Source organism: Equus caballus, chromosome 6 (assembly GCF_041296265.1).
Source record: "Equus caballus isolate H_3958 breed thoroughbred chromosome 6, TB-T2T, whole genome shotgun sequence".
Lineage (NCBI taxonomy): Eukaryota > Metazoa > Chordata > Mammalia > Perissodactyla > Equidae > Equus > Equus caballus.
In genome coordinates, this window is record NC_091689.1 from 96887795 (window position 1) to 96902582 (window position 14788).

General features: G+C 42.7%; 2 long non-coding RNA genes across 2 annotated transcripts; both read right to left on the minus strand.

The window, feature by feature from the left end:
- Window positions 1-8933: 8933 nt before the first annotated feature.
- On the minus strand, window positions 8934-11439 carry LOC138924860 (uncharacterized). The gene is made up of 3 exons (XR_011440187.1): window positions 11305-11439; window positions 11000-11231; window positions 8934-9750 (listed from the first exon to the last, which is right to left on the minus strand). It is a non-coding gene; the product is annotated as an uncharacterized lncRNA (long non-coding RNA).
- Window positions 11440-11986: 547 nt separating this feature from the next.
- On the minus strand, window positions 11987-14784 carry LOC138924858 (uncharacterized). Its single transcript, XR_011440185.1, has 2 exons — window positions 14294-14784; window positions 11987-14095 (listed from the first exon to the last, which is right to left on the minus strand). It is a non-coding gene; the product is annotated as an uncharacterized lncRNA (long non-coding RNA).
- Between the last annotated feature and the right edge of the window lie 4 nt (window positions 14785-14788).

Genomic DNA, 14788 nt, shown 5'->3' on the forward strand with positions numbered 1-14788 from the left:
CCCTGTGAGCACTGGGTTCAGAACAGGAAACTCAGTTACTGTCAAACTTAGGAATGTGCAGTGTGCTGTGCTTTGGGCAAGGGGAGCAGCAAAGAGTAAATGATAAAATAAACCCAATTCCTCCTGGCAAAGTGCTTAATATATCAGTGTGGGGAAGACCAGTCAGAAATACCAAATGAGCGAAAACCTAACTCACGTCTAACCGCAGATGATCCTGCTCCGTCATCCCTACTAATGCAAGTGACTATGTAAAAATTTTGTTTTAAAATGTATGGACTGCTTAATTTATATTTCTAACTTAGTTTTACTCAGGTCAGTGTTAATTAGATTCTCTGAGCAAATCAGCCAGTGATGGACAACTACATGGCTGGCAGAGAAATTAATAATTTTCCATGGTGGAAATGGAGTACAATGAGTGGGTACAGGAGTGAGGAGTTAACCAGGGGGCCGCTCTACTACTCTAATGGGAGCAAAGCACTACAGCCACCCACGGTGACAGCTATGTTGAAGACAGCCGGGGAGGAACAATGCTGGGTCCCAAGTGAGCCCAGCCGGCTGGGAGGCGGCTTGGGTCTGTAAGCATGAAGTGGTTAGGGTTGGAGCTGCCGTGACAAGGGTAGCCCAAGAAACTTTAAAAAGGAGCAACTGGAGAATTGGTTAATGGCTTAAATGTGGGGGCTGAAGGAAAGAGTCAAATATCTGATGATATTAGCAGAACCAGGGAGATGGAGCACCAATGATGATAAAATAGAGAAGCTGGCAAGGAATTGTGGGTTTTAGTGCATAAGCAAAAAAACTGGTAAGATTTAACATTTGGACTTTGGGGTCGTGGACATCCAGGAGGCAACTGAAGCATGAGTGTGAATGAGATGATTTTTATAAGGATTGAGCGTGGCGAAAGAAGAGGGCAGCCCGGCCTCAGTGTGCTGGGGGTGGAGAGAAGAGGGCAGAGTACAGACTGCTCGTACAGAGGCAGGCGGAGAAGGCAGCCGATAGCCGCCTACGGCCCAAGGGTGCAGACAGCATCCTCGATGGCGCGGAGTAAGATGCTCCCCTCCACTCGTGCTGTAGGCCAGCAGTAATCTCTGGACGCTTTGTAATTTGTACCTGTCTGTCTCTCTACTTCATGCTGGGGAATTGGCCACTAATGTAAGGAGATGATAGGATAGTTCTGGAAAGACCATTCTCTAATCAGCACCAGGTCTGTGGATGTTGGTGCAGTGACTCTGAAGTCTGTTTCAGAGCCAGTGTTGACAGACTTCTTTTCCACTTCAGCTGCACTATGGCCGCAAGGCCTCTTCCAGATAATGTCATTGAAATATTCTCCACATACCTTTCCAATAATAAAAACATTTTTGTTCCTCTTGTTTTTCTTAAGTGACACTTTGGTGTTTTACCCACAAAAATGTGTTAAGGAGATAAATTCTTAACTGGGTTCTCAAATATTGTCGATCTATTTCTGTTATTTTCTAAGAAGATATTAGTGTCCTAGTTAAACAGTATGTATTAGTTCCTGGGGCTACTATAACAAATTACTACCAATTTGGTGGCTTAAAACAACAAACTTTTTGTTATGGTTCTGGAGCCAAAAGTCCAAAATCAAGTGTAGACAAGACCTTGCTGCCCCATCGGCTCTAAGAGGATCCATTCCTTGCTGCTGGCATTCCTTGATGTTAGGCAACAATCACCCAAACTGCTTCCATCTTCATATCTCCACTGTGTGTGTCTCATCTCCCTCTTTTAAGGACATTTCTGGTGGCATTTAGGGCCCATTGGGTAATCCAGGATCATCTCAAGATTCTTAGTCACATCTGCAAAGATCCTTTTCTCAAATAAAGGTAACAGTATCAGATTTGGGGATTAGGATGAGGATGATGTCTCTTAGGGAGCCATTATCAGCCTGCCACACAGTGTTTTACTGGTGCTGAGGTAACAAAAACCAGCACGGGTCTATGCTAGGCTCACCCAAAACATGCTGAATTGAGTCTGCAGACCTAGGGTACTCCCTAGAGAGGTCCCACCTAAGAAAGCCCCAGAATCTGGCTACTCTGCAGAGGGTCTTCTGTGGGAAGCCTAGAATCAGAGGAGACTTGGAGGAGTCAGTGAGAGGTCCGGTCTGGGCTTGTTCCACAATTCCAGAGCCAGTATAGTATAGTGTCCAAGGGGTGCCGTTAACAGTTATCGCACTGACTGCCTTCCACTCGTGTTAGCATTAGCGTACGTCCTGTCTCCCCTACAGATTTTATTTTTTTCAGTGATGACAGGAACTTCCTATTCCGCTGACTTAGATTTAGGAGTGATATAAATATTAAACGTTATTTTCTTACTTTGCTTTTCAGTTTCAGACCTGGCAAGAGGGTTTTCCCTCCACCTCATCCCCCACCTTTAACCAGACTTACGTATATGATTCATATTAGAAGAAAAAGGGGGCTTCTGAAACCAGAGTGTTGTGATTTCGAAGATGTGACTCAACTTCTACAGGGAATTGAATGTTTTATTTACTGTTTTGTTTGTTTTTAGAAATGAGAGTAGATAAAAATTCATTTGGTTGGAATGAAGTACATTGAATATTCAAGTAAATTAGGGATTAATTCAACCCAATGGGTTTTTGGGTTTTGTATCTGTTAGTACATCCTGCATTGGGGGTGAGGTTTCTGTCTGTGTGAGCACTTCTCAAAATGAATTTGGACCTTCTCCAGAGAGGCCTTATCTGTTAATTATTTGAAATAATAATATAAGGAGATGGTAACCATCCGTGTGGTTTACATGTTAAAAATACAAACTAAAGTTCCCAGAAGCTGACTCAGTCATTCGCCACTAGAACTATTCTGGAAAAAGTTCTCACTTCACTCATTCATTCCTTTGAATTTTCTGACTTCAATAAAGCATGACTTGGATCACAGAAGATTTTAACTGGAGACTTCCAGGGTCTGTTTTGTTACACAAAAAGACGATTCCTGAGCTACATCTTGGGCTGCTTGCAGAAGCTGAACCAGCTGGTAATGACCAGCAAACACTCAACAGCTAGCTCTTAATTTTTCAGAAACAAACAGAATGTTATTAGCCACAGCCGTGCCACTAATTTCATTCCACCGATGGTATCATACCGGCCCTGGCGGTCTGGTGGTTAAGATCCGACGCTCTGGGTCAGGCCTGGTGGCACAGTGGTTAACTACACACGCTCCGCTTCGGCAGCCCAGGGTTCGCCGGTTCGAATCCCGGGTGGGGACATGGCACAGCTTGGCAAGCCATGCTGTGGTAGGCATCCCACATATAAAGTAGAGGAAGATGGGCATGGATGTTAGCTCAGGGCCAGTCTTCCTCAGAAAAAAGAGGAGGATTGACAGCAGTTAGCTCAGGGCTAATCTTCCTCAAAAAAAGAAGAAAAGATCCGACGCTCTCCCTGCCACAGCCCACGTTTGTGTCCCAGTCAGGGAACCACACCACTCATCTGTCAGTTGTCACACTGTGGTGGCTGTGATGCTGAAAGCTCTGCCACCAGGATTTCAAATAACAACAGCAGGGTCACCCGTGGTGGACAGGTTTCAGGGAGCTTCCAGACTGAGACTAGGAAGAGGGACCTGGCCACCCGCTTCGAGAAAACTGGTCTTGAAAACCCTGCCAATGTCAGCGGAGGACTCTGATACAGCGCCGGAAGGGGAGAGGACGGCCCGAAAAGTTGGGCAGCTTCCACTCTGCTGTCCACAGGGTCACTGGTAGTTGGAATCCACTCAATGATACTAACAAGTGCTGTCATAGAGGATGGCAACAAAGAAGGACGTGGTGCCCACTCCCCTGCCCTCATCCTTCCACTCCTAACCGGCACAGGATATTATGTTCAGGGCATTCTCCCCTTGGCAGGCTGTGGATAATGCCGGATACAGAATTAATGGTAGCTGCCCTAGGCCCCCTGCCAAGGCTCTTGTTCAGGGAGGGTAAAGAGGACAGGTCTCAGGATGTCATCCAAACAGGATAGATGTAAAATGCCAAACCATGTCAGCCCTGGAAAGTGAAGACAGTTCGCAGTGCCACGTCCCCCACCACTGTCAGAAGAGAGCTGCCTCTCCCCAAGAGTTCATCTCCCCAAGGCTATTACATCATAAGGAAGGACTTTTTTCTTAGCTCAAGTTACTCATAAAACTCACTGAGAGGAGCAGTAGAATGAGTCATAATTGGCTCAACTGCTTTATCTCCCTTTGAAGAAGAAATGTAACAAATCCTAGGAAGCAAAAGATTTTGTGACAAGTCTCCTTGACCTGCCCAAGATAAACTGAAACACCACATGAGCTAAACCAAAATATATTCAATATCTAGCCTTAAACCTAGTTTGACTATAGCTTCTCCTTTCCAAAGGAAAATGATCTGTGGAATAGTAATAACTATTATTACAGAATCATTAATCTGTCATTATTATGTAATCTATGGAATCATCCTTATACATAAACCTTTCCTCCGCTCTTCTTTCCTGCCGTCCTTTCTTAAGCAAAAGTTTAAGAAAGCTGTCACCCAGGCCCCCAAAACCAATTAGAATGGGGGAATGATGGAATAATAAGAAAAGCCAGCAAATGGTAGCTGAATTCTTGGTCTTTGGCATGATGTTTCCATGAAAGAGACATTTCCAGACTGAAGAACTTACAACCTCTGATAGTTTAGAAGTAATAATAATTTTAGTTATCATTTTCTTGGACCCCTACTATGTGCCAGCCACTGCTCTGAGCACTTTAGATGTGTTTCTTTAGTCCTCAAAACAATGCTACGAAGTGGGGGCTATTAGTGTCCCCTGAGAGTGCTAAGATCATTAAATCAACAGAATGAAATATTCATTATGAGTACTGGAAATTAATTATTTTTGGTGATATTATAAGTGAATAGCTCAAACAATCTGTTATTCCGGAACTTGGGGCGGTGGCTGGATACAAGATAAATGTGCCAAAAGTCAATAGCTTTTTTCTACATTCACAATAAGCACTTGGAAGTTGATATGGGGGTAAACATTTATGACAGAAAAAAACTAAACATCTCAAGGAATAAAGCTAACAAGTAAGAGCTATTAGAAAGTCTTATTAAAGGACATAAATCAAAATCTGAACAAATACTATATTCTTGAGTGGGAACACTTAGCATCATAAAATGCCAATTTCCTCAAATTAACATTTAAATGTAATTTGATTCCAATTTGAATTTCAACTGGCTGAGGTTTTGAAATTGAAATTGAAGTAAATGATTTTAAAGTTCAAGTGAAAGAAGAAACGACATTAATCAGTACAGTAGAATTGGGTCCAGAAGTAGATTCCAGTATACAACAAGTTAATATACGACAAAAATATATTTCAATAAGCAAGAATGTTACTTAGCAAATGATGCTGGCACAATTTTGACGAAAATAAATTTCAATCCCTACATCACAAAAACAGCAAATTCCAGACAGATTTAATTTTTTCAAGCTATAAAATAAAACAAAAATCTTAGAAGGAAATCTAAGAGATTGGAAGTGCAGTTGTAAGAGAGGGAAGGCCTTCTTAGCCAATTCAAGAAACTCAGAAGCTATCTTTAAATTAAAATATTTTATATATTTAAATTAAAATAAAATTAAAGAACTTATATAAATTTAAAATGCTTGGCAAATATATTACAAAGTCAGTAGATTTGGGAAAATATGACAAAATATATAGGGTTAATATCTAAAAATAGAAAGGGTTCTTAGAAATTGAGAAAAAATCCAAAAGAAAAATGGATGAAAGATGTTACTAGGTGGTTCAGAGAAGAGCAAATCTAAGTGGCCCATAAATATAAAAAGATGCTCAAACGAACTAGTAGCCAGGGAGATGCAAAACTAAGTACCCAGAAGCCAACACACAAGCAAAAATTGCAGAGACAACACTACAATCCCAAAAGGGCAAGAAAGGAGTCCTATATTGCTGATGGAAATAGGCGTTGTACAGCCTTTGGGTAAACCACAATTTTAATTTGCTATCTGCTAAGATCAAAGTTCAAAATAGGCATATTCGATCCAGCTATCCTACTCCTGATACCTACATCAAAGAAATGAAAGGATGTAGACACAAGACAATTTACTTCCACGCTGCAGAAGAAAAAACAAATAGGGTAAATGACCGTCAACACAGAATGACTGAATGAATTATGATTCATGCATAATAAAGAACATTATGCAGCCATTTTAAAAATGCGTTTGATGTTTAATGGTTGACTTAGAGGGATTTCTATGAGATATGGAAAGTGAACAGAGCAAAATACAGAGAGGGAGTGTGTTGCACTTGTGTGTGTATTACGTGAGCCTGGAAGGTACTGAAGGATACACACCAGGTTGTTAATAAGGTTACAGAGGAGGGGTGGGGTGAGGAAGGTGGAGGAATCTGAGTAGCACAGGGTGGAGGGGAACAGAAGCGCAAAGGTATAGAGGCCTCACTGTCAGTAGCAAGTTAACAACGGTTTCTGGAAGATACATTTTAAAAGCTATATGAATGTCATTATTATATGTAAAATATGAATGGAAACATGGAGGATAATGTGCGATATAAAAATTACCTTGCTAGCAGTAGTAATACAGATGACTTTTGAATTGTTATCTCTTTTTCTCTAACATTGTTATGCTTTTTTTTTTTTTTTGGTGAGAAAGATTTGCCCTGAGCTCACATCTGTGCCAATCTTCCTCTAATTTGTATATGGGATACCGCCACAGCACAGCTTGATGAGCAGTATGCAGGTCCATGCCTGGTATCTGAACTGGTGCACCCCGGGCCCTCGAAGTGGAGTGCACGAACTTAACCACTGCACCACCGGGCCGGGCCCCCAATTATGCTATCTTTAAGTAAAAGTAAATTTAAAGTTTTTAAGTAATTAAGTCATCAGCATAACGTCATGCTTAAATCAGAAAAAAAAAATCATCATTCAAAAAAGCCAAAAGAGTTTAGCTTTATTACCGGAAATTCAACCTTTTTACACAGCTAAAGAACTTCAGTTGATCTTGTGAAGGGCAAAGGAAGCAGAAGGGCTCCCCTAGGATGGCAGGCCGTTTCCTCAAGATCAAACTCAATCATTCAAAAATTGCAAATAGGAAGCCAGGATGGATTTTGAAGCACAGATTAACCTCATGTCCTTTTGTAGCCGACTCAAGCTTCCAAAAAAGTTTCAAGGGTGATGTTCAAGACAGACACGGCTTTTTCTTGGTGTTATAGTGCACTGCCAATACTTACATTCTATCATTTTATACTTTTAAATGCACGTCTATTGATAGAACCTGCATAGTTTGTTCTTATACGTCAATATGTTTGTAGCTCAAAATATACTCAAAGTATTTCAAAAGTCAATTCCTGCTCTTGATTTATGAACTAAATATGCTACATTTTTCAATCATTAAAACGACACTGACAATTTTGTTGTTAAGGAACAGATTCATAGCATCATGGATGCATGATGCATCCTCTTAAAGAAGCATTTTCATAGATCCTCTAATTAGAAGATACTTATAGACAAAGATAACTGTACATATATGGTAACTAATCATCCATTCAAATTTTTAATTATCTACTACATTGTTTCTCAAAAGGTTGTCATTGAGTCTGATTATGATGTGAGTGTGTTTTCCCTGTATTCTTTCCCCCCTGCCCTGTTATGCGCGCAGCACGCAGCATGTGCCTCCCAGCCTCAGCCAAACACGAAAGTCTGGACAGTGACCTGCACTAGGTAAAGTGGGCTGAAGGCTAAATGCTTTTATCTGTGTTCTTAGCACCACAGAAGTGGCCCTTTGGATTCTTGTGCAAACCCAAGAGAAGAGGAGAGAATCCGTGTGATGTGTGAGGTTGAATTTCCTGCCTTCAACCCACCTTTTAAACCAGGCAGGATGAGGGCTCAGTCAAAACTAAGACCAAATAAGAAAAAAATATTTATGTGACTTTTCTTATCCAAATTTATGGAGTAAGGTTTATGCTAGCTACCTTCTTTTCATAGTAAAATCTAAACAGAGTATAAATCGTGCTATTTAGAGAAAACAGAACAAAGCAATGCATTCTCAAGGGCCCTAATAAATCATTCCTCCGAAACGCGAATGTGTGTTTGATTTACAGGATTTCTGTGCCAAGCAGAGAAGTATGTGAAAGCTGCAAAGTAAAATGCATAAGCTGCAATAATAGTTCTGTGGTTTAGCTGGAAAATGTCCTATATCAACAGGGATAACGATTTCAGTTTTTCACTTGCCCCCAAGATCATATCCACTATTGACGACGCCTGAGATGTCTGCAAAGAAGAGTCACTGGGATTGATTTATTTGTCTGGCAAACATTTTGTCAGCAAATTCACCACTACCTTGAAAATGTCACTGACTATCCTATGCTTAAGACACTAGAAGCACAAGCCACAATGAAACCTCTATTGAGCTAAGTCGTACTGTTAGAATTCTAAGAAGCAATAGTACATTTGTGATTTCATGTTAAAAATTTCCAGACATCAATGTTTAAATCACAACTAAGCAATAAAAGAGTAACTTGAAATTGCAAAGTTTCACATTTCACCATTCTATTTTCCTCTTCACATTGAACACAATTTGAAAGAATTAAGAGGAGAAGCAATAACACCTAAGTTATTCGAGGGTTCTTCCTGTTTTTAAGCTCCACAAGATTAAAATGAAAAAGAAATCTTTGAAAGTGGTAGAGAGTACTGTGAAGTATCTATGTATGATAGGTATAATATAAATGAAACTAAATCAATCTGATCATACAAATGCAGATACTCTCACTAGGATAATTTTTGAGGAATTGAATGCAATTGTATTGACTGGAAATGACCCACTCATTCAAGAAAAACGTGAGCACCTACTAAGTGACAAAAGGTGGAGGTGAATAAAACAGATATGGTCCTTGCCTTTGGAGCTGAACAAGAGCAGACTCTTACATTGAATATTTACTATACGTGGTGCCTTATATTATTAGCCAATGTTTATTGAGTGATTATTATATATCAAACACTGTTCTAAGTGATTTACATAAGTTAACTCATTTAATCCTCACAATAAACCTATGAGGTAGGTACCATTATTTCTGTTAAACAGGAGCATAGAGAGGTAATTTGCCCAAGGCTCCGTTGAGCAAGTGGGGAGCCAAGATTCAACCCAAGGAGTCTTTGTGTTCTGTACTACCTCTCTAATTGCTACATAAATGTTATTTAGTTGCCAGTACAAACTTTTGAGGACAATACTCTTATCATCTCAATTTTACAGAAGAGGGAACTGATAGGTAGAGAGGCGTATTAACTCATCAAATGTGAACTAACCAAGAGCCTACCCACTCCACGCCACTCCACTGCTTTGCTGGGAAGACAGACAAACAAGCGTCACCCAGGCTCCACATTTAAACTTTGACCCCATTGGACCACAAGAAAAGCATTTTTCTTCAAACCAGATACCACCACCACCAACCCTCCGATGCCCTCACAGAAAAAGTCCTATCTGAAAAGACACAGTGTACTCAGTCCATGGCTTCCCGCCGTGATCACCACGACCACATCCTTTCCTAGAATCGCAGCAGCGTCCCGTCGAGCCCTTCCTTAGCTTTGCTCCTGTCCGTGAAGTCCACATCACACAGCCGAACCTTCCAGGGCACAGGCAGTTTATGCTCCACACTCAAATGTTTGTTTCCTCCCTTGACTCATGAACTTCCTCTTCTTGAAATGTAACATTGTTTTCTATCTTCTTTGCTGCGTGATCTATCTGGACCAAACTCCTATCTTGGATTCCCCCTAGAATACATTCAAAGCTCTGTTTCACTTTCAAATCACTGATGTTTAATGACTTTGCAGTATCACTGCTATATATACGTAAAATGTCTGTCAGAATTTCATTCTGATTACCAAGATCTGATACCTCTTGAGCAGGAAGCCAGATTAAATAAAAAATCATTTTGAGTTCATTTTGATGCATATGTATGTATATATATATAATATATATGTTTTAAACTAAAACATTGCCTTGCACAACAATGTAAATATACTTTATGCCACTGAACTAACATTTAAAAATGGCTGAAATGGTAAATTTTATGTAATGTTTATGTTACAATTTAAAAAAATAAATAAATAAAAGAGCTGGTCAACATCAAGGGGGAAAAAAGAATAAAACATTGCCAACCAACCACTAATATCAATTTGCAAGATATAACAGTTTTACCTCAAAACAGGTTTTAAGTAAAAGTATTTGAAGAAAATAATGTCCAAATTTTGATTGAAAATATTTATGTATTCCATACTACGATCACTTCAGTATGCCTGAATAGGTAAGTTCACATGATTTTTTTTTATGAGTGAAGGTCCTTTTTTCCCCAGTCTATATCCCCCAGGTCCAATCATAGTGCCCAGTCCACTGCAGACACTAAATAAATGTTTGTGAATGGATGAATAAAGGATTATCTCCACTCAGCTGTTTTATATAAAGAACAATATGAAATATCAATAGGAAGTATTATTTTGAGTTCTTCACATAGACAGGAAAAACGTCCTTCTGCCATTATTTCAGCATCACAGAAAAAAGGATTGGAACTGGTTCAGTTCAATCTATGTTACTAATGCCTCTATCGCTAGGTCTCAGATTTGATGTTGCCAAATGAACTGATCATTACTAGGAAAGTAAGAATAAGATTATGTTTGAAAAGGTGTAATATGCCACTCATATTATGATGCCTGGTAGTCATCAAAGCTTTACACATATTAACTCACTGAATCCTCACAACAACCTTATCCCCTAGTAATATTATTACACCCAAAAAGAAGAAACTGAGGCACACACTTGCACCCAGGGTCACACAGCTAGGAAGTGGTGGAGCTGGGATGTGATCCCAGGCAATCGGCTCTCGAGGCTACATTTGTGACCACTTTGCTCTGTTGCTATTGTTAGACTTTGTCCTCATAGCTACCCTAAGAGAACACTCTCATCTACAGAGATGACTTCTGGAGCAGTTACAGAGCTGATAAATTGGAGAACTGAGATTCAAACCTGGAAAGCCTGATGGCCAAAACAGCACTCCTGCCCTCCCGGCAGCACTGTCTCCCGAGCCAGGCCGTGCTTTCAAACTTGCACACGGTGTTTGGTTCACAGGTCAGCCCAACACGGGTGTTCATATTCAATTCACGATTCACTGGTATTTACTATACTTTTAGCTTGTGGTTCCGTTTAGTTCAAGTCCATGACCTGAAGTAGATTATTTCATCTTTCCGCAGTTCTACGTCTTGAGATAAAAAGAATATTATGAAATTATAATAGCATGTTTGCAATGTTTGAGCTCAAAGAAGAAAACTCACTGTTGTGTGTGCTGTTGAGTGGATTCCGACTCCTAGTGACCCTGTGGACAGGAGGGGGAGCCCTGCGCAGTCTTTTTGGGCCATCCTCTCCGCTTCCAGCGCTGAGTCAGACAATGCTCCACTGCTATTCACAGGGTTTTCAAAGCCAGTTTTTTTCACAAGCACGTGGCCCGGTGCTTCTTCCCAGTCTCAGCCTGGAAGCTCCACTGAAACCGGCCCATCATGGGTGACCCTGCTGGTCTTTGAAATCCCGGTGGCAGAGTTTTCAGCATCACAGCAGAATGCAGCCGCCACAGTGTGACAACCGACAGAAGACTAAAACTACTCCCCAAATATTAAAATGAAACTTAAAAAACACAACACCATCTCATAGCTGAACAAACTGCTAAAAATCTCAGTACGTTTTGTTTTATATAAGCTGCATTGTATCCTACGACTGTTTTCGAAATCCTTCTATCTTTTGGACATGGCAAAAAATAGTTAAGCACCTACCCTAACTTAACTCACTGGATTCATATCTGACTCATTGGAGTTCTTAATGAATTTATTAAAATATTTCTTTGAATTTCAACTGGATCATGTCATGAAAAGAAATTGCTTTAAAAAAAAACAAGGCACAGTGAACTAGACAATAACAAAATCATCCAGTTTCACCAAAGGCAACCACTATCAACACTTGGTATGATCTTCATTCAGGTTTATTTTAAAAGACTTCCTTTTTTTTAGAGCAGTTTTACGTTCACAGCAAAATGGAGAGGAAAGTACAGAGATTTCCCATATATCCCTTATCCCCACACATGCAGAGCCTCCCCCATTATCAACATCCCCCACCAGAGCGGGATATTCATTACAATCAGTGAACCAACATTAACATAACCACCCCAACTCCAGTTTACACAGGGTTCACTCTTGGTGTTGTACATTCTATGAGTTTGGACAAATATATATGACATGTATCCACCATTACAGTATCATACAGAGTGTTTTTACTGCCCTAAAAAATCTCTGTGATCTGCCTACTCATCGCTTATCACCATCACCCCAACCCCTGCTGCAGTATTTCTTTATGCATTTTTTTTTTTGAGGAAGATTAGCCCTGAGCTAACATCTGCTACCAATCCTCCTCTTTTTGCTGAGAAAGACTGGCCCTGAGCTAACATCCATGCCCATCTTCCTCTACTTTCTATGTAGTACACCTACCACAGCATGGCTTGACAAGCGGTGCCATGTCCACACCCGGGATCCAAACTGGCGAACCCTGGACCACCAAAGCAGAACGTGTGCATTTAACCGCTGCACCACCGGGCCAGCCGGCATTTTTTTTTTTTTTTTTTTTAAAGACTGGCACCTAACAACTCTTGCCAATCTTCTTGCTTTTTAATTGCTTTTTCTCCCCAAATCCCCCCAGTACATAGTTGTATATTTTTTTAGTTGTGGGTCCTTCTAGTTGTGGTATTTGGGACGCAGCCTCAGCATGGCCTGATGAGCGGTGCCATGTCCACACCCAGGATCCGAACCAAGGAAACCCTGGGCCTCGAAGTGGAACGCGCGAACTTAACAACTCGGCCAGCCCCTCTTTATGCATTTTTGCATCGTTTCTGAGCATAATGATATATGCAATATGACAACCATCTTCCCTCATTTAAAGCAAAACATAAATTTCCAAATTTTTACAAACTCTTTCTAATCATCCTTTTAATGACTGCATAGCGGTCTATGATGTAGGCATTGGTTTCTTGCCTTTCTGCTTCTGTTTGGTAGGAGTGAGGAACATACGCCAGATGGCCACCGAATGTTTGGGGAACTGTAGTGGAATATGGCTGGAATATAGAATTTGAGCTGGAGATAATGGCAAGATGATGCCAGACAGGCAAATGAGATCCTGAAGGCTAAGCCAAGGAGCTTGGAGTTAAAATTGCAATCGGGAGGAAACTGAAAGGTGAGTGACAAGATCAGATTTGCATTTCTGGAAGATCACTCTCTTAGCAGGATGGGGAAAAAAGTGCAGTTGGAGGAGCTACAGTGAAGAGATGACGAGTTAGGAATAAGAAAGTAGCAGTGGAAATGGGAAGACAAATTGAAGATTTGGTAACAGAGCAGATGTGGGGAATGAGAGGAGAATCACTGATCACAAATACTGAGAGGACTACAACCCCAAGCAAAACAGATCAAGACCTCTGCCCTGGGGAAACGTCAGTCCTGTTGAGATTAAATTCCAGATGTTGGCCTGGGCAACTGGATGCGGCCACCTGCCAGACAGAAGGCACAGGAGAGGCGGCATGGCTGTAGCTGTGACGCCTTTTGGTGGGAAGCGAGGGAGGGGCAGACCTGCGGAGCTCAAGTCTCGACTTAGCACACGTTATGTCTGCGACTCTGCCTCCTCAAGGCTGGGGATGTCCAGTAAGCAACTGGATGCAGCGAGTCTGCAACACGGGCGCAAGGCAGGGGCAGAACTGCAGACGGGGACCTGGTGGGACACAGGCGGTAGATTAAAGCCTGAGGACCGTGCAGAGTCGGAGGAAAGGGGGCAGACTGCTGGAGATCCGTTAACACGGAAGGGCAGAGTTCAAGAGCCTGCTGCGACCAGCCAGAGAAGCCAGGAGGCGGAAGCCGCTGGGAGAGTCACGCCAGCCCGGGCCGGGAGAGTGGCAGAGAGGAGCGCGCTACGGCGTCATTGCTCCGAGAGGAGGAACGAGGAACACACTTTGGCTGACAAAGGATCGTTGGCGACCTTGTGTCGAGCGGTTGTCACTCCGCAGCGAGGGCTGAGGTCAGACCGCGTCCCGTTGCACTGGAAACGTCAGTGGAGACAAAAAGGAGTGTTACTCTTTCAAAATGTTGGGCAAAGCCAAGAATGATGCAGGTGAACATTTGCTAAGCTGTGCACGTGCTGCGCGGGGAAGCAGCTTATGAAACTTGCAGTATCCTCCACGTGTTCCTTACGCACTGCTCCACGAGGCACCCCAAAACGCGGCGGCCTACACGGTACCTCTCTGCTTCTGTGGGAGAACGGGACTCGGCGGGGCTCCCGCTGCGAGCGTCCCGGGAACTGCAGTCGGACGTGGTTCCCGGCATCACGGGAACTCTGTCTCCACCTGCTGATGCCGGCTTTACCTGTCTGTCAGCACACCCACGGATTTACAGTAAGACCACCGTCTGCAGCAGCTTGGCTGAGGCGAGGGCCGAGGAGGGAGCCGGGGCCGCGCAGCACCCTGCCCGGCCCTCCGGCGTCCGCGAAAACGAGCACGTGGGGCGGGGCCCCGAGAGGGCCGCGCCGCAGACGCTGGGCTGAACTCGCGGGAACACGAGACTCAGAGGCAAAGTCGGGGGGCTCTCCAGCGAGCAGCGCGGGGGGCGGCCGGCGAGCGCGCCCTGCCCGCGGGCCACGTCAGAGGAGGGCGCCCCGGGACGCCGGGCACGGGAGCGCGTGGCTGCGGCGCCCTGCGGGTGTGAACGCCCGGGTGTGGACCGCACCGCGCCAGGC